The following is a 25,037-nucleotide window of genomic DNA, read 5'->3' on the forward strand; positions in this document are numbered from 1 at the left end:
ATGTTGCAATAAAAGTGCCTCTCTACAGCTTCTTTTTTCCTCCTCTACTTTGTTTGTCAAGGATATATATTTAGAAAGGAAATTGCCTACCTGAGGTCAATCTAATTTTTGTTTCAAATAATAATGGGAAAGTACCTGCTAAAATGCCTAACTCAGTTCACACTCCTTCTGTATGTGTCAGTAGCTCTTTTCCCACAAGTCTATAAACAATTGTTTTTATTAGCTGTTTAAATTTTTCTAAGATTAAGGGCATTCCTCTTTTAATCTGTATTTCCCTAATTATCTTTTGTTGTTTGCTTCCTTATGTTTAAGCTTCAGATTTATTTAAATTTTAGGTATATTTAGATATAGTATGAGGTATGAATTTAGTTTTATATTATAATCATACTTTTATGTTATAATGATAGCCTTCTTGACATTTATTGAAATGTTTTTCCTGATTGGTTTTGGTATTTTTCATTGGTTTTTATTTATATATATATATTACCTACCTGAGGTCAATGAATAAATTATGAAAATATGAATAAAATTATGAATAAAAGATGAAAAACTATATAAATATATATACACACACAACATTTACATAGACACATACATCTATTTCTGGACTTTCTATCCTAGTCAGCCACTTGTTCATTCATGCATGAATATTCTACACTATGAATTCCACAGCTTTATGATATATTGCTCTCTGGTAGAAAAAGTCACTCTTACTCATTCATTTAAAAATTTTTCATTGCCAGTCTTATGTTTCGATATGAATTTTTTAAACTGTTTGCTGAATCTCGTAACAATCTTAACTGAGACTAAAACATAGATGAATTTAGGGAGAACCAACATCTTGATCTTGACAATGCTGAGTTTTCTCTTTGGTAAACACAGTAAAGATTTCCATTTATGCACACATTTTTGAATGCCCTTTACTAACTTTTGAAAACTTTCATTTCTAGGATTTCTACGCTCCAAGTTTGCTGAGTACTTGAGAGTTTCTGATACTAATGTGAAAGAACTCCTTAAGTATTACTCTTATTATTATCATTACTTTTTCTAATTTGCTTGTTGCTGTTAATGAGGAAAGTTACTGATTTTTGTTTTTCCTGTTGTATATGGCTACTTTGCTTGAACAAAGAACTTAGTCTTGTTAAAAATCAATTTCCATGTGTAAATCAGTCACTAACAACATTTAATATGTCTTGTATTTTATAGTTGAGTAAAGGGAAATCTGAGGATATTATACCTTGCTAACTCCTTATAACTAACTAGAAGAAATCCAGGCGTAGAACATCAGTTTTTTGAGGGTTGCACCACCATATGCCTGGCACTTATAGCATTCGTCACAGAGTAGGACATCAAGAAACATTAGCTTGCCAAATGAAATCCCACGCAGAGAGAGATGTTTTGGCTACTAATAGGATTAGATGAGAATAAAATGGAAAATCTGAGTTAATACACATAGAAAAGTCTTGAAACATAACGTAAATGTGGGATATTCTTAATCTTGTTCTGTAAGAGGCAATATTGTGTGATGTTTGAGGGACAAACTGCCTATGTTAAGTTCTGGCTCCACCACTACGGCTGAGGGATTTGGGAAGTTCGCTGAAATTTTCTACATTTCAGTTCCTTCATAGGTAAAATAGGGGTAATAATAATGTTACATATGTCTAAGGCTTATGGTGACTATTACATGAATTAACAGGTAAAGAACTTAAAACAGCTTCTGTCACATCGAAAGTATTGACGACTATTAACTGGTCTTCTATTTGCAGCTTCTAGACCAGGGTCTTATAGAGCAGAAACGTAAACAAAAATGTTTAACTGAAATTCCTTTGGAGTGGAACACTAGTGCCCAGTTTAGCTTCAAGAGAGCCAGTCACATTCCCATCTTGCCTTTCTCATTGAAGATAAATGCATTTTTCTGTAATGAGAGATGCTACTATAATGTTGACTATAAAGTTAGTCTGACAACTGATTGGTCCAATACAGTCACTGCCTCAATCCACAAGCCCCACCCCCACTCAAATCAATTTACAGGTACCTTTTGCTGTATCTCCAAAATATAGGCAGAAGATGTCTATTTCACTCTAAGCTACTATGCTCTCTCACCTGGTGAATAGAATGGTCTCCGGGCTCATTTTCCTCGTTTTGCTGGATCCATTCAACCCACTCTCTATATAGCAGGCTGAATGGCTCTGAAATATAAAGAGTAGCTCACATCACTCTTTGTCTTAAAACTCTTCCGTGACATCCCCTTGAATTTTTAAAACAAGACTCTTCACCATATCTTAAAAGACTCTTCATGCTGGAGCCCTGTCTACTCTCCAACCTTGAGTTACTCATGGACAGAGGAAAGAAGTGTGTAAGCTCTGGGCCAGAACAGCATTTGCCCAGCCTCACTCTCTTTCTTTCTATTCAACACCTTCCTCCCTACATCTGTAAATGGGGAGCTCCTTGTCTCATTAGACTCTAGCTAAAAGAAATGTCTCAGAGACATCCTTCTTGAACACTCTACTGAAAACAATTCCCAATATCCACCCCCAATTGGTCTCTGTTGTTTATTCCACTCTATTTGAATCATACCCTTGTGGTCATCTGAAGTTACTGCATTTCTTTATAATTTGTTCATTGTCTGTCTCCATCCTATGTATCCAACATTCCAAAATTAGAGTCACATTAAAATCACAGCAAGGGCCTTGTTTTTTTTCATTCACCACTGTACCTCCAGCAACTGGAAAATGACCTGCCACACAGTATATGCCTGTAAGTATTTGTAGAACGAATAATTAATATATGAAGATAGTATTCATATTGAATATGAAACTGCTACCTCCCTCTCCTCCTTCAACAGATGTAACTTCAATAGGTATAACTTCAGCCTCTGGAATTTACCGGTTTTTGTTAGGTTTTACTTTACAACATATTTCTCAAAAGATGAGAAGATACTTTCTCATTACGTATTTATAGGCTCTGTATGCTTGTAGGGCTTCACGTGCAGTGGTGAAACCTGATTTAAGGTTCTAGATGTGCTGTTCTTATTAACTAAGCCACTTCTGAACATTTCTAGACTAACTTTACATAGAAAGTCTTTCTATACTTGTATTGTCCAAAATATTAAAGGATTATTCTGTGTTTATTTTCTCACCTGAATCAAGGAAAGACTTCTATCCAAGAAGAGTAAAGAAAAACGTTTAAATATCATCTTTGAACAATTATATATCTTTATATTAATATATAACTATAAAATTTTTAAAGTCAGCTTCTAAATAGAAAAAAAAATTTAGACAGGATGAGTGGATGAGTAAATGGTTAAGCTAAATTTGCAGGTAGAAGTCTCTGTGGAGGTTGATAAACAGCAAATGTGGTTCAAGCAGTGTTTCACTCATTGGGTGTTCTGCCATGGAAGGGAGAGTTAAAGAATTTTGAAATCAAGGTCACAAGGTGGCAAACCATTCTGAGAATATTCATGAGCATTTATGCTATGGGGCCTACATTAACAAAAAAGGGCTGGTCAGGTAATTAATGCTTGTATCTATTTATTTGTTTTTATTTATTGTTTCCTTTACTTTGTCTCCCTTCTCATCCTATTCAGCATGCACACATTCACTTAGACAACAGCATTTGCTGCAGATCTGCCGTAACCAAGATTCTAGGCCAGATGTTGAGGATATAAAGGTGTATAAAAGCAGACACGTTCCCTACAGCTGTGGATCTTGGAGTTCAGTCCAGGCACTGGACAATTTTTGACTTCCTGCCTCTCTCCTTTTCGTTTGGAGATAGGCGGAATTTCAAAATGTAAATGATCTTATATTAAATAGTAAACTATCTATAATTACCGCTAAAAGAAACTGTATGATCTGGATAAACAGATAAAAAAAATTTTTTTCAGTTTCCAAATTGTAGACACTTCTCCCTCCCATTACCGGCCTCTGCGCTATGACGTTCTGATAAAATCCTCTGTAACTAGGAAATGCCCAGCCTCTCAAATACTAGTATTGCATCTACTTAAATATTTGTGCCACATCACCCATCATCCAACCTTCCAGAGTAGGTTCTTTGGAAGTCATTGACGGACTAAATTACATCACTATGTGCTATGTTTTCCCCCTTCTCTTCATGTGTTTTCATTCAACTTCTCTGTCATCCTTTTAGTATGGCTACTACAGTTGAATTGATCTGCCCAGCTGCAACTTCAAAGTCTCATTATGGCTCATAGAATTTGAACAAGACATAAGACTTTCACAGCACATAATCTGTTTTTTTTTTCCAGTGGAAGGATAAATCATGATGAAATAGGAAAGAAATATATGAATATTGTATTTTGGAATTTATCATTTTTCTTATTTCCATAATCTTGATTCATTAACTTTTCCTTTCCATTTTACATACTATAAGCATCCCAGACAATACTTTATTCACTATAATATCAAGAAGTTAAAATAGACCAGTTCCTGCATGTAAGAGATACAATAAGCCAAATTCTTACGTTATAAAGCTAACAATTTGGGGGGTCAGCCCAGTGGCGGAGTGGTTAGGTTTGCATGTTCCACTTCTGCAGCCCAGGGTTTGCTGGTTTGGATCCTCAGTGCAGACCTACTCACCGCTTGACAAGCCCTACTGTGGCAGGAGTCCCACATATAAAGTAGAGGAAGATGGGCACAGATGTTAGCTCAGGGCCAGTCTTCCTCAGCAAAAAGAGGAGGATTGGTTCCAGATGTTAGCTTAGGGCTAATCTTCCTCAAAAAAAGAATAATAAAAGCCAATAATCTTGTTGAATTTAGATTTTCAGAATCCTTAGAGACAATTACACTATCTACATATTATAAGACAACCCTGTCCTGAAAGGCAATATCTGATTAATCAAAGCTACATGGATTTTAACATTTTACATAATTCATATATTTTATATAATATAAAATGTTATAAATAAAACATTTATATATAATTTAACATTTTATATATAACATTTTATATAATTTGTATAATGTTATATAATTTATATAACATTTTATATAATTATATTTTATATAATTTAAAGATATACAAAATAAGAGAAAGTAGTATAATGGACCACTGTAAACTCATCAGCCAGCATCAAAATTTGTCAACACAAGGCTAATCTTGGTGCATCCATATTGACTCCAACCTCCACCCTCCCAAGATTGTTTTGAAACAAATCTCAGATACATCATTTCATCAGTAAGTATTCAGCATGTATCTTTAAGATCTATAAAATAACCATAATACTATTATTGTACCTAAAATAATTAAAAATAATTACACCTAAAATCACTAAAAGTAATTCCTTAGCATCATCAAATGCAGTCCACAATTGCCTTCTGTGATAGTTTGTATTAATTGGTATCCAAAATAAGGTCCATACATTAGAACTGCTAAAATCTCTCTTAATTCTCTTCTAATCTGTATCTCCATCTTATTTTTGACTTTCGTTTTTGTCTTTGTGGTTGAAGAATTCAGGTCATTTGTCCTGTGAGGTTTCCCACAACGTAGATTTTACTGATTATATTCTTGAATATTGTTTAACAGGTGCCTCATTCACCTGATGCTCCAGTAATTTGATAATTAGATCTAGAGGCTACATGAGAGTCTAGTCTACTCAAGGATTTTTTCCCCCATCATTCTATAAGTAACAAGAAAAAAAAAGGAAATAATTTGAATTTCCATCATAGGGGACTAGTTGAATAAACTATGGAATATCTATACAATGCAGTATCATGCAGCTAAAAACAAAATGAGGAATTCTTTTAAATATAGTATGAGATGATCTCTAGGATATATCGTTAAAGAAAAAAGCAAAATGCAGTTGTATACAATATGCTATTATTTATCTCAGAAAGGGAGGATAGCAATATATGTGCCCAGTGCTAGTGTTAAAAAATACAGATGATTAAGCAATAAATTTTTTTAAATGTTTACATATGATGAGAGGCAAAAATGAGGTGGAGGGAATGGGAAGATAGAAACTAGATTTCTTGGAATAAACATTGTTCTACAAATTTTATGTAAAGACTAATATACATATTTCGCCTAAATATAAAATAAAATAAAATTTTTAGGAGCACTTCCTGAAAACTGAAAGTAATGTGAAACAAACGAACCTATATAAATAGTTGGTGGCATAAAGTACAAAGAGAAATCTTTGAATTCCAAATCTTCTTAAACCATGGTAATTTGTTTATATATCCTCAGTGGGATATATCCTTTAGTAGGAACTAAAAGAACAAGAAAAATAAAATATTTTTAGTAATTATATATTTGGTGGCAGTGTTGGTATGGTACTCTGAGACTGTTGTTGGTGTGGGGTGGGATAAAGCTAATGAGAAATTTTGTTGGCGATACTAAAACCAGTTTTTTTGTCTTAGGAGAAAGAAGATACAATTTTAAGATGAATAAGGTTAAATAAAAATCCTGTTGTCCTAAATCTGAATTATAAATATGAGTATAATTTCTTGATGTATTTATATAGAGAGAGAGAGACAGACAGACAGAGGTATCATATATGTGTGTTTATTGAAAATGCCTAGAAATAATGACCACTCAGTAACAATTAGCACGTCTAATATCCAGGTTTTCATCACTAAGTACAACTTCTCACTAAAAGAAACCAGATTACCTTGGAGAAATGGCAGATTCTTGATCTGGATCAATATATGTATAAAATTAGTCTGGCATGTCTCATCATACAGAAATTAAGGAAGCCATCAAGGACTTCTAGGGTCTGGTAAAGAATCCGTTTAATAGGCACCCACTGGGCCAGATAGAACCACTTAAGAATCAATAAATATATTTAATTCCATCAGCTCATGATGTAATTAAAAAAAAAACAAATAAACTCAGCGGTCAACTTTAAAAGATGCTAGGGAACCAATCACAACTGTGGAAATTGGAAAATAAAGGGGAAAAAACAAAGCATTTATCCTGCCTTTCCCCCAATAAAATGTACCTAAGGTAATCAAAATTTGATGAGGACAAGTTTCTGTTTATAAAAATAATCCAACTGATAAATGAAGAGAGAACTATATAATTAGAATAGATTTTGCAGTGCCTGATGAATTAATGAATGAAGGCAATGATCATCTGTGGCTGCTAACATCACTAAAAGAGAACAATCTGGCATTATGTGCCCCCTGATGGAAGTTCATAATGCTATCTATGAAGTAGTCTTGCCAAACAAAAAAACAAAAAACAATTAAGGAAGAAAAGAAAAGCTTAACCATTTGAAGACTTTTAATAATAATATTCAAAGCAGCTCAAACTTTATTAAACAGCTACAGGGCTTCATATATATATCAGGGAAATGACAATATCCGGCATCTGGTTGGACCTAAAAGAAAACTGAGTGAAGAAGTGAGTAAATGCATTTAAGATGCTCACTTCAGATTTGGAAAGCTGCTGAAAATGCACTCTCAAAACCCTAAGTAGAAAATATTAATAGAAAATGAATATTGAACACGTGATGATCGAGTAAGAGCAGAAAGACAAAAAATAGCCAATGTGATTTAGGCATATAGTCTTTTTCCAAGACAAAGTATATCTCATATACAATGACTGTGACTCACTGTTAAATTCAGCTTTCAAACTTCTCTCAAGAATAATCATAATCAAACGTATTTCTAAAGAGTTTTTTTTGTCGGTTAAGGTTTGAAAGTCAGCATGGGCCATACAACCCCATGCAGGGGAGAATGGATGTGCTGAGGAGGTGACAAGCTCTTTGTTCATAGGGGAAGAAAAAGACAGTGTCATCCATGTCCTTGCAAAAGCCATCCTGCTGTGCAGTAGCTTTGCAATGATAACACTCTTTGTCCACTCTCTTGGATTCACATGGCTCTGATGTACGTAATACTATTTCCTACATAGTATGTAGCGTTGATTATTTTGTGATGTTACAAACTAGGTCCCAGGCGTTTTCTAAGAGGTTATCCAGAGTACAGTCAGACACACACAAACACACACTCACTCACTCCCATTTTTATATGTGAGAAGTCATTGTCTAAAACAACTTTGTTGAATCTAAAACCAAAGCAAAAATATGATTCTACCTGTAGAAAAGAGGCATACTTAAGAAAGGAACGATTATGCTAAGTGGGACAGTGTATTGTTTTTAAGTAAAATTTATTAATGAAGTTTTAATTACCCAATAATGTTTAATTATCTAATAATATTATCTAATCATTTGTATGGTATAATTAACTTTCCATTACTCAAAAGTTTATAGAGGACACAAAACATGCCACCAACTAACTTTGCATCCTAGGTAAAGTCATGTAAACCCTCTAAACCTCTATTTATCTGGGGAATCTGGGAAAATTGAAATAAGTCATCTCCAAGATACTTTAAATTCTAGAAATTTCTGAGTGTATGATAACCTTTTAACATACTACCTTCCCACATCATAGGCAATGTCTATCTGTGCAACGTGTGAAATTTTGGCTTTATTATGTGTACATTTAAGATCATGATTACAAACATGTTTTTAACACATGTTTCTGGAGAGCCAAAAATCTACCACTACTTGTGGTTAAAAAAAAAAAAAAAAATCAGGCCCAGATCCTGCCCTGAAAGGCTCACAGAAGGCTGGTGATGCATATTAAGGTATTATAATTTTCAATGCTCAGATGCAGTAATTGCTACCACATTGGTAACGACAAAACACCCTCTCAGAATCAGAGAAACATTCATGTGGGTGGTGAGGCTTGAGCTGAAGCTTTAAAAATGGAATGGTCTGGTAGAATGTCTCCTATACGTTTTCAAATAACTTTCACAATTCCCTGAGAATGAGTACTGTATCTCATTAGTCTTTATTTTTCAAGGCTGTTACTTATTGGGAGCCAAAAATGTTTTTGCACTCAATTGAGAATGGAGAAATTCTAATTCACAGAATAGCACACCTGAAAGAGACAAAAATCAACACAGAACAATCTCCAGATGCTAAGAATAAAATTATTTAAACCCTCAAAAGATATTATAGCTTGAAAAAAATTTCTCAAACTTTCAAGAAACCCTTCAACTTAAGCTGAAAATATCGTTGGTATCCAGTTCTGGTAATAAATCATCTTGATAATTAGTATTTTTTGGTTATTAATTATGGCCAAATGAATATCTTTTAATGATGATTAAGTCCATTTCTTATCTGATTCTTTATAGATTAGGAAAAAAGCTGGCCATCATGTTGATGATAATCCTTTGTACAAATAGAAGAACAATAAATTTAAAAACAAATACATTGGGTACGGATGTCAGATACAATCTGAAGAATACCAGAAATACGTAAAATTTGTTTTTCCTATAACATATCTTAATTTCTAAATTGAGCTCCTATTCTCCAGATATTTTACAGAGAACCTGAAATTGCACTTTTGTAGTTAGAAAACATCGAAGTTTTTGAACTAATAAAAACTTAATCATATTCAGTCTAGAGTTTTCTCAGTTTGATCTTTTCTTCATTCTTCTTTCTCTTCCAAGGCTGCCTTACCAAAAAAGAAAAAAATATTAAAAAGTAGAAAACTTGTCACAGCTCAATAGTCAGAGAGAGTAGTTGTTTTAAAAAGTACTCCAAAACACTTAAAGGGCAGAGGTCCCCAAACTGACAATGAAAACTTTGCAAATTTTGGAAGAGTTTGAGTCATTTTTCCCAATTACTACCACCATATGATACTCAGTTATTCACAGTGTGAGGTAAGATTGAAAGGTTTTGATTATTCCAGGGGGCCGTGGAGAGATCATATGGCACAGGAGGCCATAATTGAGCAGGAGCAGTTGAAGCCAGACCCCCCGGAGGAGATTTTTACCAGACAGTGTAAGCATGACCGCAAGCTGGCAGCTCGGGGGAGGGGCAGACAGCGCTGGTCATCAGTCCCACCTTTGCAGCCCACTGGCGGGGTGACCCCGTTCTTCCTCTGCTATAAGGTTCTCAAATGCATTTAAATTTAACAGTTTACTTTTAATTCTTCTCCTGCCTCAGTCTTTCTTTAGCGGAAACAAAATCTTCTTTTAAACTATGGGCTTCAAAGTACTAAATGACCTTCTGAGGGAGTGACTGTAATTCTCTGAGTATCACACATGCAATCAGAGGGCAACAAACCCCAGCAAGAAGCAGTCAGTAATACCTACCAATTTTCCAGAGACTTTATGAGCAAGTTGGTGATTAGATTAAATGACTCTGAAGGGTGAAATTCACTGGAAGGGCTCATTATTTCTATTATTGATAGAGCTGCTAAGGGTCATGTCCATTATGCAGGTGCAGAAGAGAAAAGGAAAAAAGTCCCAATAGGCTTAGAATTTAGTTCATGGTTATAATTTCGGCCATATGTTCTTATTTAATATCAGAACTAATTGAATGTTTAAACCATTTGTTTTCTGTTTTTCATAGATGTTTTGAAATATGTATTTTTAAGTAAAAGAGAAAAGTTCCCTAATCATTACATTTATTTCTTTATCTGTTAGATCATTTCTTAGTATATTTGCGACTTGTTCGAGTTTGTCCTCAGAGGAGACACACACCATGGAATAGAATGACAATAGCAACTTCATACAAGCAAATCATTTTTAATATTCAATAACAGAATTTATTAATGGGACTTAAGATAGACCTGCTTCTCAGTGAGCTCTCTTTAGAAAATCAGAAAATATTAAGTTTCATAGGACGTATACACATCCATGCCTATGCTATTTCTTTGATTGTTTAACCAACTACAACAGTGGTTCTCTAACTGTAGCATGCATCAGAATCACCTGGAGGGCTTATAAAAACACAAATTCCTGAGGCTCACCTCAGATAAAGTAGGTCTGTGGTAAGATGTGAGAATCTTAGTTTCTAACAAAACCAGGTAATACTGATGCTGTTGATCCAGGGACCATACTTTTGAGATGCACTTAATAAGAAGATAGGAACTATGTTGATTTAAATCTCTGTAGAGAAATAATTAAATGTAGAGAATCTTGATAACTGGCATAGGATGAGACAGAATCTTATTTGAACAAAACGTAGTCTCAGAAAGAGCTAATGTTAACAAAAACTTTTAAAATGAATAAAGTGATCTCATGACTGAGTTGATTGTAAGAGGTTTAGGAAACACAACTGCTAAGTTATCATCAATAAGGTAATGTGGCATCAGCTATGGATGACAATATGTGAAATACAATCAGAATAGGTACAGTATCAATGCACTGTCAGAGCAAACACAGTTGGGGATTGACCACATCCAATTTGCTGGTGTAAAATGAGTAAATCTCACTACTATGTGTGGATTCAGCAAACACTCTATAAATGACACTCTGCAAATGTTGAATTTAAATGCATACTCCAGTTTTCATATAGGTTATATGAGATCATAAAAGATATATATATATACACACTAACCAACTTAAGTGTATATTTTGTAGTACAAGAATGCTACCTGTTACCTTGATGATCACAGGTAGATTCAATGGTGGTAAGACCATTTTTTCAGCCTTAGAAATACTCCAAAGTATAAATAAAAACAATTAGAACTAGCATGGGTTTAAACTGATTTAACATCTTAAGATGACAACTATCTAGTCATTTGCCATAAAAAGCACATTCCTCAGAAGAGAAAATTTGAAACCCACTAGCTAGAACAGCCAGCCATTCCCCATGCCTAGAAAAATGCACAAGTAGGATTTCTGCTGTTCAATCCGGCCTAATTAAATGGGGTCAGATGAGACCATTGTTTTCTTGGCAATGGACAAGAAAACCAGGTCTGTAGCTACAGCTTTTTCATGGGGAATTAATTGACCACTTCAATAAAAGTGGGTTTTCTCCCTCCTGTGCTCATATTGGGGCTTGAGTGATTGATGAACATGCTCCTACACCCTGTCAGAGTTTTGAACCGAGGGAGAGGTTGGCAAAGATTCAGCAGAGATGGAGATATAAATGCCAACTTCATTTTTTAAAAGAGCTATTAGGGATCTTTGCACTAACAATAGATTTCCTACTACTGTAGGCAAATCTACTTTCCCAGCCACAGGCAGTGCTAGACATCTGCAGATCCCCCCAGCCTATCTCCCGTTCCCATGGAAGGATAGGATTTTTCTTAAAACGTTAATGAAAAGAATTATTAAATCACTACATCCATAAATAGTTCTTGATAGTAACATGCTTTCTGAGGTGAAAGTATCTTCTTAAGATAAAAACAGAAAATATATGTGATCGAAGTAAACAGTAGGTGATATTTCTTACATGCAACATGACTCCTGCTTCTTTGTCAAGCCTGGTATGGTCCATGTTTGAGTGACTGACATTTGTCAAAAGTACTAAATAATGAAAGTTCCACGTTCCCAGGCTGGGATGATGTTTTTAAATATCACTCATACAAATCCAAGTGAGGTTATGCTTCCACAATGAGGCATCAAATTCAAACCACTGTCCCCTCACTCAAACCACTGTCACCTCCACTATCCAGTTAGGTTTACGCGATAGTCGCCTAACCAGTCTCCCTACCTCTGTGCTGCCCCCTTCTCCAGTCTATTCTCAAGTCTGCAGACAGAATGATTCTTTTAGAATATAAGTCAAATCAAGCCACTCTTCTTCTTAAAACCCCCCCAATGACTTAATTGTCCACCTCACTCCATGTATTAATTTCCTAGGGCTGCTGTAACAAATTCCTGCAAACTGGGTGGCTTAAAACAACCGAAACTTATTCTCTCAGAGTTCTAGAGGCTAGGAGTCTGAAATCAAGGTATCAGCAGGGCCATCCTCTCTCTGAAGGCTCTGCGGCAGGATCATTCCTTGTCTATTCCTAGTTTCTGGTGGTGGTTAGCAGTCCTTAGAGTTCCCTGACTAGTAGATATATTGCTCTGATCTCTGCCTCCATCTTCACGTGGTCTTCTCTGCTTGTGTCTCTTTGTCCAAATTTCCCTTTTCTTATAAGGACACTAGTCAACTAGTCATTGGATTAATGCGTTACTTCAACCTGCTATGACCTTAGCTTAACTTGATTATATTTGCAAAGATCCTATTTCCAAAGAAGGTCATATTCACAGGCACTGGGAGTTAGCACTTGAGCATGTATTTTTTTGTGTGGGGAGGGTGTCACAATTCAACCCACAACACTCAAAGTAAATCCAAAATCCTTAAATGGCACACAAGCTCCAATCTTTTGCTATTCAAACTGTGAACCACAGACCAGTAGCATCAACATCACCTGGGAGCTTTAAGAAATGCAAACTCTCTAGACCTCCTGAATCATTTTAATTACTTTAATGTAACACCTAGGTGATTTACATGCAAATTAAAATTTGAGAAGCACTGCTCCTCCAAATGACCCACCTCCTTTTCCTCTCTCTTCATCTGCTACTCACACCCACATCTCTTCATTCCTCTGTTTCACTCATATTGGCCTTTTTGTTGTTTTTGAAATGTCCAGAAAATCCCTCCCCCAGATGTTTGCCTAGATTATTCCTTCACCTGCTTCAGATCTTTGTGGAAATATTACTTCAGTGCAACTTTTCCTGGATACTCTGTTTAAAATGAAATCTCCCTTAGCCCCATCCCTCTTCCTTTATTTTTTACCACAGAACTTCCCATCATTTAATATGCTAAATATTTTATGTATTAGCTTTGTTTATTGTTTTCTCTATAAACTAGAATATAAGCTCCATGAGCACAAGGATTCGAGTCAAGGATATATTCACTGCTGAATTTTAGGCTCCTGGAATGGTATGGGACACTCAATAGAGGTCACTCAGTGAACATGTGTCAAAGGAGTTTTCAAGTTCATTAATTTATTTGCCCATATACATTATTTAACTCTTGTTATTTGAAGTCAACTGTATTATATGCTTCATGTAATAATGCTTTTAAATATATATATATAAGACATATAGGTCTATGATTTAGGAAGTAAAATATAATTTACCAAAATATTTGTGAATCAATTTATCTTATGCTTTACCAGCTTTCATGGTAAAGCACATCTTAGCCCTAGTACACACTGTGAAATTAGATAAATGCTTTCATGCATCCTAAGTTTATACTTTTTGAGCTTCACAGGATATTCCCTTGTTCTATGACACAAAAATACGGTCACAAATTACATATGTACGTATCAGGCCTTTTTTGCATTTTGGTCTCTTCGCTATATTTTCTTTCCATTTTCATCCTTTCACAATGAAGATTCCTAATCTCCTCAGTTGGCCCTAATACAATGGGCTTTCTGGGAACTTCTTTCCACAATCATGTTCTTTTAACTAGAATCTCACAGATGTTGACAACTTCCCCTCTCTACTCACCATTGAATCCAACTGGGCCCAACTCTTTTAGACTTCTGTTATTTTTACTTTCTTCTCTGAAAAAGAAAATACAGTCTCTACCCTCAAGAAATGTACAATCTAGTTAGAGAGATAGGACTTCATAGTACAGGATTTCTTAGTTTTGATTTTGATTATCTTTCCTTCAAATATTTGGAAAGGCCAAAATGCTGAGTACTCATGGACTGCAAGCAATGTGATTGGAAAACAAAAGTAATAAATGTACATTAGTTAACAACTGCTTACTGAAGAAATGCTTAAAATGAGTATTACTAAATGTATAAAGGAAAAAAAGCAACTGAGCCAATAAACTTTAGGCCCCAGCATCTAAAGACTAGAAATGCGTAAAAACCTCAATGACAATTAATTTCCTACCATTGATGCAGCAATTTGCAAAGTTATTGGTTCATAAGGACTCAAGAAGAAGCTAAATAATTTAAGAGGACTGAGACCTTTTCAAGGCAGAGAGAACATCCTTCTTGTTCAGATGATGCTCTGAGAGAAAGCCATCCATTTTGTATTCCTCCTTTTGAACAAGTTTTCATCTGAGACCTTAAAACCCAATAGCCACAGAAAAAAGCAGAGGACTCAATGTTTGAGCATCAACTTTATGTTATACACAGTGTTGGGCACTTACAAATTATATGATTTAATCATAACAATACTATAAGATAGGAATCACACTATTCTCCCAATTTTCCTGATGAGGAAACAGGTCTAGACAAGATGTTAAATAATAATATGCCCAAATTTATACAACTAACAGGGAAAGCAACAGTTTGATTTCAGGACTTATTTTTTAAAATACTTTTTATTTTGAAATAATTTGACTCATAAGTTGCAAAAATAGTAAAAAGGATAACCATGTTATCTTCACCCATCTTTGCTCAATAATCATTTCTTACTCATATAACCATAATGCATTGTCAAAACCAGGAAACTGACATCAGCACTGTCAGTTTCACAATCCAACGTACACATCAGGATAGACGTGGAGAGGGCTGATGGCCACTCTGAGTTCATTATAACCAGCATTTCAATATATACATAGCTTACAGCTGTTAAACATACACAGGTGTTCTGGATGAAGTAATTAGCAAATGCCAAGAATTCTCAGTGATTTCTCAAGGAGCCCTCCCTCGGCCTCTGTTTTGATATTATCATGTTATTGCTGTGGTCATATATTTTTATCTCAGAGCAGGCAAGGTCTCCTAGGCAATGACCCCTGTCTCCATCTGTGCCCCCAGGCAACCTCGCCTGTCTTAGGTTGCCCCACCCTGGAGATCTTACCCGTCATTGGCTGACCGGCCTTCTCACCTCTGGGTGACAGTTTGTTGGCAAGCCTTTTCCAGTGATTATTACCCCTTCCTGCGTCAGGGGCGGCTACAAGCACAATACCATTAATTCAGGTTCAGACCTTACTCAGATGTCAAGGTTTTTATGTGCAGTCTTATATGTGAGTGTGTGCATGTACTCTAGTTCTATGAAGTGTAGATTTATGCAATCATCACCACAATAGGATACAAAACTTCTCTATCACCACAAAGTGCCACATGTTCTCATATTACCTCTTCCCAACCACTGACCTGTTCTGCATCACTACAATTCTGTTCTATAATTCAAGCCTTTTTGAAACTGAAGCCCATAAGATTGTTAAATGAATGGTATCTTTCCTCAAATATTATTTGCATTCTTCATAAATGGTATACTGTGGCATATATTCAAATGTGCATATACATGTATAGGTGAGCTAAAGATTAAACATGGATTTAAATGCACAAAAGAGAAAAAATATACATTTTCATCACTATAACACTATTTATAATTCTAATCCAAAAACTAGTAGTGGTGGTTTTTAATTTATTTTATTTAAAATATCTATCTGAATTATTGTCATCACTAAACTATGTTTAAAACTTGATACATATGCTTGAATTTCACATTTTGTTTCACAATTTTAAATTGTGTTAAAAGGCTACTTTTACATTTAAATACATTTAATCAAAGGAAAAGCTACAAATAAATCTCGGAAATAAAATATAATCTTGTAGACTGATATTTTTCCATTTCGAATACCAGGCACCATTAGCCTTTAATAATTATATAGATTCCATGTAAAATAATGATTTCTCAAGAGGCAATAGACTGTAGAGAACTCACTCATTCTAAGAAAAATTTTAATAAGTCAAAGTAATTTTTGTCATCCTCTTTTCTTGTCCCAGTGCCAGGTACACTTTGTCACTCTGTGATCCACTTCTCTGTGACACAACATCCCAGCCACGCACAGAGTCAGGGTATACTCTAACCACTCCCCCCGCCCCCAGAGATGTCAATAGATCTCGTCCCTGCTAGACTTTGCTTGTGCAGTGCCTGTCTTCACATCAAATTTGCAAGTCCTCTTAGACCCTTGAAAGGCAATGAATAATACATTCCATGCTAATTATCTGGTGAGGGTCACTAGATTAATATTTTATCATATCAGGTAAAATATCCTTACATCTAATAGTACAAAAATTTCCTATTATATTACTCTTTGGATTAAAATCTGGTGCTAGTCTGAGGACTGTGTCACAGCAATGCAAAGGCTAAGGACAGAAAATGTTTTTTGTTCCCAATTTTGATTGGACTGTCCCTAAGACCACACTGCCACTCATCATTACAGAGTGCTTTTCAGGTAATAAATAAATGCATTATTAAAATGAAAATTTGCTAGAACCCTATGGGACAGGCAGGACAAATACCATTCATGGTTTACAGATGAAGCAGTTAGGTTTAGTAGTGTTAAAAGATTCACCCCAGATCATTGTTTTACTAAATGACGAACTAAAATGAGAACCAAGTTTTATACTTGTATAAGACTGTAAAGAAGTGGCCAAACCAAATGAATTATAAAATTTTCTTACAGCCCCAATAACTATAATTGACCATATAGTGATTAATAATAATCTGATATGACAAGTTGGACGTGACAAAACCAACGTGATCTATTGATTAGATTTGGGTAATATTGGGGGTGTTTTTGTATGTTTTTGTTTTGGTTTTACTGCTTTGCTACTGTAAATTATGCTTCATTACAATAAAAAACACTGACTCATGTATTTTTTTTCTTTCTTTTAAATTACAGTGGCCACTGTGGGGCTCCTTATTTTTTGGAGATTGACCCTGAGCTAACATTTGTTGCCAATCTTCCTTGTATTTTATTTTTCCTCCCCAAAGCCCCGGTACATAGTTGTATATCCTACTTGTAGGTCCTTCTAGTTCTTCTGTGTGGGACACTGCCTCAGCATTGCTTGATGAGTGGTACCAGGTCCACGTTCAGGATCTGAACCGGCAAACCCAGGCTGTCAAAGCAGAGGACACAAACTTAACCACTATGCTACCGAGCTGACCCCGTCTTTTTTCTTTATATGCTTATTAAATGAAATATTTACAGCAACTCCTTCCATGTTATTAACTAAAGAGCACCATTTAATATTTAATTTATTAATATATAAGTATCTCTAGGGTACACACCTTTTGGAAAAATTTCTAGGCACTAGGATTACAAGAGTGAGCAAAATGGAGTCCCTACTCTCATGGGGTTTATATTATAGTGGAAGGAGGCAATGTGTAAATACACAAATAATTTAAGAGAATATGTGTATAATATATCTGTCATCAAGAAGTACTAGGAAAAGAAATAAGGTCAACTAAGAGGATAGAGAGTGATGGGAGATGGCCTATTTTAGGTAGGGTGGTCAGCGAAGTCCTCTCTGAGGTGATGACATTTGAACAGAGACCAGAATGACATGGGAGAGTGAGCATGTAAATATGTGGAAGAAGATCTTCCAGGCTGAAATAATGACAAGTAAAAAAATTTCTAAGATTGAAAAAAAAGATATCTAAGATAGAAACTAATTTAGTGTGTTTGAGTAAGAATAAGAAGGCCGATAAAACAGGATCAGACTGAGTGACTAGAAGAGCGATAGAAAATGAGGTGAGAGAAGTAACCCAGAGTCTCATGGTGTATTTACCTGTGCTGCTGTGGGCCTTAGAATTCTGCTCTAAGTGAAGACTTTGTGGTGTGTGTGTTGGGGGGCAGGGAGGGGGTACAGGTAGGTTATGATATGACTTAGATATTTTAAAGTTTTAAAATATGTCCCTGTTACTTGAGTAGAGAATTCTACTAGTTTGCTATGGCTGCCAAAACAAAGTACCACAGACTGAATAGCTTAAAAAAACAAAAATTTATATTTGCACCATTCTGGAGGCTAGAAGTCCAAGATCAAGGTGTCTTCAGAGTTGGTTTCTTCTGAGGTCTCTCTCCTTCTCTTGTAAATGGCCATCTCCTCTTTTTGTCTTCACATCGTCTTACCTCTGCACGGGTCATGTCCAAGTCCCCCTTTTTATAAGGATACCAGTTAGGTTGGATTAAGACCTACTCAAATGACCTCATTTTAACTTAATTATCTCATTAAAGAGCCCATCTCCAAATACAGTCATGTTCTGAGGTACTAGAGGTTAGGACTTCAATATACGAATTGTTAGCCAGCGTAATTCAGCCCATAATAGGAATAAAACGCGATGGGGCAAGGGTGAAAGCCGGGAGGTCATTTAGAAGGCTATTGCATTATCCAAGGAAAAGTGATGCTACTTACAGTACAATAGAGGCCATGAGAATCAGTCATTATATGTTATAGAAATAATGGAATTAAGGTACTCACCAAGATTATTTCACGAAATCCCCGGACAACATTTTAGGTCTGCTACTGTTTTCCCATGTTGACTTTAATTCATGTATAAGGTCACAGAGCCAGAAATTCAGGAGCTAGAATTCAAACGTAGATGTGTCTGATCCTAAAGATCACATTCTATCCTCTCTAGCATGCTTCCTCAAGGTTGAGTTTTATCCCATTAGAGGTATGTGTATAGAAACTATCTTAACTGGGAGATCTTTGAGTATAGAATTAAAAGAGTAAGAGATTATATATGCTTTCCTAAAGAGACAATGTAAATTTACCTTGCCTTTGTACAGAACACGTATCAGTTGTAACCAGCTTTGAGGCTTTTTGTTCAACAGTCATTTATTTAGTATCTATTACTTATTGGGTTCCATGAGAAATTCTGTGAAGAGTCAGGGTAAATGGCTATTTTTGCTTTGAAGGAATTTCCCATTATGTTGAGAAGAAAGGTGATATACACATAAAAACATGGTATTTTCTGGGTACCAAATGAGTTAGCTGACAAATGGTACCAGAGAAGTTCAAAAGAGGAAAATCATGCCAGGCTTCAGAAGAGCAAAAATGAATGGGGCTTGACTTCAAACTACACAAATCTAATCAATAAACAAGGCAATGCCTAATAAGCTCAAGTTTACAAAGTAGACAATCATATTTCTTTTCCTTCCAGATAGGCGAATGTCTTCTCTCTTGAAGCCCTTTGTGAAAATTAACCCTAGAAGTTAGGCTTCCAAGGATTGCTATTATGTACTCAGAAAGCATCCTGTCATTTGACTTCCTAACAGGCCTCATACTTCTATTTTTTTGATTCTTTACTTAACACCTGCATCCTTGGTAATTGGCAAGCATCATAAAAGCAAGGACAGATCATATTTGTTCTAATTCCCTTTTTACTCCCCCAACGTGTAGAAAATATTGTGAGCAAGAAGTCAGCAGAGGGGCTGGCCCAGAGGCATAGTGGTTACGCTCACGTGCTCTGCCTCTGTGGCCTGGGGTTTGCAGGTTTGGATCCTGAGCACAGACCTGGCACCACTCATCAAGCCATGCTGTGGCAGCATCCAACATAAAACAGAGGAAGATTGGTACAGATGTTAGCTCGGCAACAATCTTCCTCAAGCAAAAAGAGGAGGATTGGTAACAGATGTTAGCTCAGGGCCAATATTCCTCACACACACACAAAGTCAGTAGATTAGGTTCAAAGATACAAAAAGTGGCAAAAATAGTGATCAGAGAAGACATTTGTGCAAAATGAAACTATTTGGCAGTAACTTTTTCAAGTCTTTTTCCTTATGAAAATATGGGATGATGTTGTACATACTATTTCATAAACTTTTTGTTTAGTTTTATGGCTTAACCACAAATTATCAGACTTGCCATATTAATAAGTAAATATTAATAAACACTGGTATTTAAAACAGCATTATAATGGTTCTGTAAGACTTTCTTGGGGCCGGCCCCGTGGCTGAGTGGTTAAGTCCACGCACTCTGCTGCAGGCGGCCCAGAGTTTCGTTGGTTCGAATCCTGGGCGCGGACACGGCATTGCTCATCGAGCCACGCTGAGGTGGCGTCCCACATGCCACAACTAGAAAGACCCACAACTAAGAATATACAACTATGCACCCAGGGGCTTTGGGGAGAAAAAGGAAAAAATAAAATCTTTAAAAAAAAAAAGACTTTCTTGTGTGATGGTATCACAATTCATTAAATGAATACCTTACTGTTTAACATTTAGGCTCTGATTGTTTCCTTTAACAAAAAAATACAACATTATATAATTTTGTATGTATTTTAAGGTGTGTAATTGCTGAGTCAAAAGATGTGAATACATTTAGGGTCTTTGGTAAATACTGTAAGAATTCTCTCCAGAGAGGATATAGTAAAATGTCTTTACATTTCAGTTTACAAGAATAACTGTCATATTCTTCTGAGACTCCTGAACTTTTGGTTTGCAGGATTTTTTGTTGTTTGGTTGGTTTGGGGTTTTTTCCCCCCAGTATACTGCAGTACTATTTAGTATTCAGTGGTCGTGGATATTTGAAGAATAATTTCTCTCTTTGAGAGTATTCCTCCAACATCTACAAACAAATACCAGTGTGCTCTTTCTCTAAAGAAAAATGTAAAGCAGAGAGAAATTAAATGCTGCTCAAATTCTGAAACTATGAAAATATAACAATGGAGAAAACAAATAGAAAGTTTTTAAGCTACCCAATGACTTTAGCAGCTGGTGGATCCTACCATGCCTATTTTTGCACAGAATAAAAAAGACACAGCAGGTTCCTTTGGAACATCAAACTGAGAAAATTGACTACAGCTTTAACAGCCTTAAAAGAATTTTTTGGCAGAATGAATAAGTATGCATAATTGAGAAAAATACTCCAATCTGTAGGAAAAAAATAGTTATAAAAAGAGGCTAAACAAGAACGTTGCTGCCTGTTCTTTTCTCAACAGTCTTCCACCTGTCCCTGGCAGCTGTATTTAGGGAACCAAGGTTTAGAGTATAAATGAAGAGGCGGCTGGGAGTTTAAGATGGAGGCAGTCTAGAGTTGTGTAAATTGCAGATAACTGGAGCCAGAAGACTTGAGTGACACGCAGTCCTGGGTGGGCTGTGAAGTCAGGAATCCTGGCCTTAAATCCCAACTCTGCTCCTTACTAATCCTGTAATCCTGGGCAAATAGTGTGCCATCTTTCTGGCTCAGTTTCCAAAACTTAAAGTGAGTATTGCCTTAGTGCCTAGCTTCCTCAGCCCCTGGCTCATATTACCTTTGTATTATATGTTAGACATTATTTAATAATATAACTGGATGTGTGAACTTAGGCAAGTCGCTATCTTTTGTCTCAATTACTTCAGTTATAAAATAGTTAGACAATGTGATCATGCGATGTTACATCTGGATTTGAAAGTTTATGATTCTATAAAAACAACAACAAAATGCACTGGACACTACCATCAGAATCGGTTTGTGAATAGTTTGAACCCAGCAAGGGAGGCTTGAAGCAAAGTAGAGGGAAAAAAGAAGAAATTAGAAAAAGTTAGCTTTATAAATATGTTTTTTATATCTACACTTACCACTTCATACTATAATTACATAAAAATTATGATACATTTCATAGGAAGTAAATCTACTACAAAATAACCATTTGTTCACTTCAAGAATGGTGGGTTTCTTTTTTCTAACTTCTTTTCTCCCAACGTAAAGAAAGAGTCCTCATAGATGCTATTTACAAACATTTAACCATGCTCATGGTTCTTTTCTCCTCTTAAGTACAGAATGCCATAATTATATACAGTAATTTTGTGCATCCTAAATACAAGACTACTTATGATTCACTTGAAATTGAGGAATGGCTCCATGTTGCCAGTTTTTAGCTAGGTTATAATTTCAACCCCAAATAAGGACCTCTTAACCTCAAGTTTTAGTTTCAAGGAATCCTTAAAGTTGACAATGCTATGTATATGTACATGTAGGCATTTTCTTGGGAGAGCATTCATAGCATTTAAAAGATGCTCAGGGCTGGCCCAGTGGCATAGTGGTTAAGTTCATATGCTCCACTTCAGTGGCCTGGGGTTCACGAGTTCAGATCCCAGGTGCAGATCTACACACCACTCATGAAGCCATGCTATGGCAGTGTCCCACATATAAAATAGAGGAAGACTGGCGGGCCAATCTTCCTCACAGGGAAAAAAGATTCTCAAAGGCAAATTAGTTGCCAAAAATGTTAAGAATCATTGCCAAACTGAATTATCTCTTGCAAACATGACCACAACTACTTATTAAACCATCAGAGACTGTTCAGTGTATGCTCAGAGTAAATATTATGGAATCAATTAAAAAATTCAGTAAATGACTGAGTAACATTACTTGGCAATGAGGCCTTTCCTTGACCATCCTAGATAAAAATCAATCCCCAGATGCCCATATCTCCCTTTCTCTCCCTTATTTTTTTTTCAAAGCACTCAGTCATCTGATATACCATATAGGTTTGTTAAAGACCTTTTATTGTTAGAACATAAGCTTTATGAAAGCAGGGACATTGTGTTGCATTTTGTATTGCTTTCTCATTGCTGAATTCCCAGTGCACATAGTAAATACTCAATAAATATTTGTCGTGTGGATATTTAAGCAAATTATTCACTTTGCCCTGATTTCTTCTCCAAATTATTCCTTTCACTTTGTAGTTCAAATCTCTCTGTCATACATCACTTTCCTTTTAACCCTCACTTTTAACATCTGTCAGCTGCAAACTTAATGAGTATACTCTCTGTCCAGGTCAATAATGAAATTCTTTAAGGAGAACTGGGGTCGGGATCTATCATGCAACGTCTAATTTGATTGTGATTCAGGCAATAGGTTGATATCTAAAACCTATAATCTCTTATTTAAGCAGACTCTATTCAGGTTTTTCTAACCTCTTTTATAATGCAGATTCTGGACACCAGCTTAAGAATCATGGTGTGATAGAAAGCATTTGATATGTGGGGACTAAAAGCAGGTGGGAGGGATGGTTGATTTTCCCATTTAATGTGTGGTAGGCACTCTACTTGGTGTTTTGCCATTCTGCAGGTTCTCTCTATTCTAATGCTTACAATAGAATTATATTATTATAATATATATAAAAAGGATATATATATAAGGATATATAAGGATATATATATAAGAATATATATATATAAGGCTATTATATCCTTATTTTTTAGATAGTCAGAAGTCTTGCACTTGAATTCTTTCTTTGCCAGTGACTGATTATTATCTTTGACAATCATTCTAAGCTTCTATTTCTTTATAAATAAAGAGGAACATAATACCAAATGTCTATCAAAAAAGCAGTGATGAACATTTAATGAGATTATTTGTATGAAGTTATTTATGAACTCCATATTAGTTATTATTTTCTATCATGCTGTATACATTTGGACTTGAAAAATCAATATTCCATCATTAAACTTGACTGCAACAAAACTTCAATACTTAAAATTTCAAAAGATTAATTTGTCAATATTTCATTCATATTCTTCACCTTCTCCATTAAAAATAAAAGAAAGATATAAAAAATTATGTATTGTGATTATGCAACATAATTCCTTACTGGAAATAAGGACTATTAAAGAATCTAGAGGAATCTATAATATTCAGTTTACTTTAAACCATATACTCAAATAATTTGTTAAACACTTCATCAAATATGTATAAAATGCTCCTCTGTAATGACGCTGTACTTGGTATTTTATATGCATGGTAGTTTATATCTTAAAACAATCTCATGAAGTATATTTTAATATCCTAATTTTAGGGGTGGGAAAACTCAAATCAAGTAAATTCACTCAAAGTTACAGTTACTAGTGAAGATGAAATTCAAACCAGTATCTGTCAGAAATCAAAGCCCATCTTTAACCACGAGGCTATTCTACTTTCTAGTTTTTCTTGCTCCTTGCTTTTGGGGCTCTTGTTTCTTGAATTCCATCACCTTCCATTCAGGCACTGTAGATTTGACTTAGGCTCCATTTCTAGGTTCTACCCCTTCCTTCTAGATCTAACTCTAAGGTTTCTCAACAGTCTGTCCGTGGGACATTCCTAGTACCGATTTTCCTATGTTATAAGAAACTTTCTAAAATTTACTCATCTAGTAGGCTTTTATTCAATGACTCATGAATCAAGCAGCATCCAATCTCGCAGATAGAAAGGAGCTCTAAAGAGCTACACAAGCTGTACAAACACTTGATACATATTTGATGAAATGTTATAGACCAAAGTGAGCAGGAACGGGAAATTATACTGGGCATTTGTTGATTGGTTAAAGCTGGGTTACTTTCCTTATATGGAGTAAAGGGAAGTCTGGGAGCTGGGTTAGGGAGCTTGTGCTGAGCAGGCAAGCACTGATTGGTTGATCTAGGCCTTCCTTTCCTGAGAGCTGAACATAGAAACTTACTTAAGTTTTGATTTGCTGGTCACAGGGCTTAGCACGAACAACTTCATCTTGAGCCTAATCTGGTTACTTTCACACCAAAAACCTAGCTTTTCTCCTGCATGACAATGACT

The sequence above is a fragment of the Equus quagga genome, chromosome 3 (assembly GCF_021613505.1).
Source record: "Equus quagga isolate Etosha38 chromosome 3, UCLA_HA_Equagga_1.0, whole genome shotgun sequence".
NCBI classification, from domain to species: Eukaryota; Metazoa; Chordata; class Mammalia; order Perissodactyla; family Equidae; genus Equus; species Equus quagga.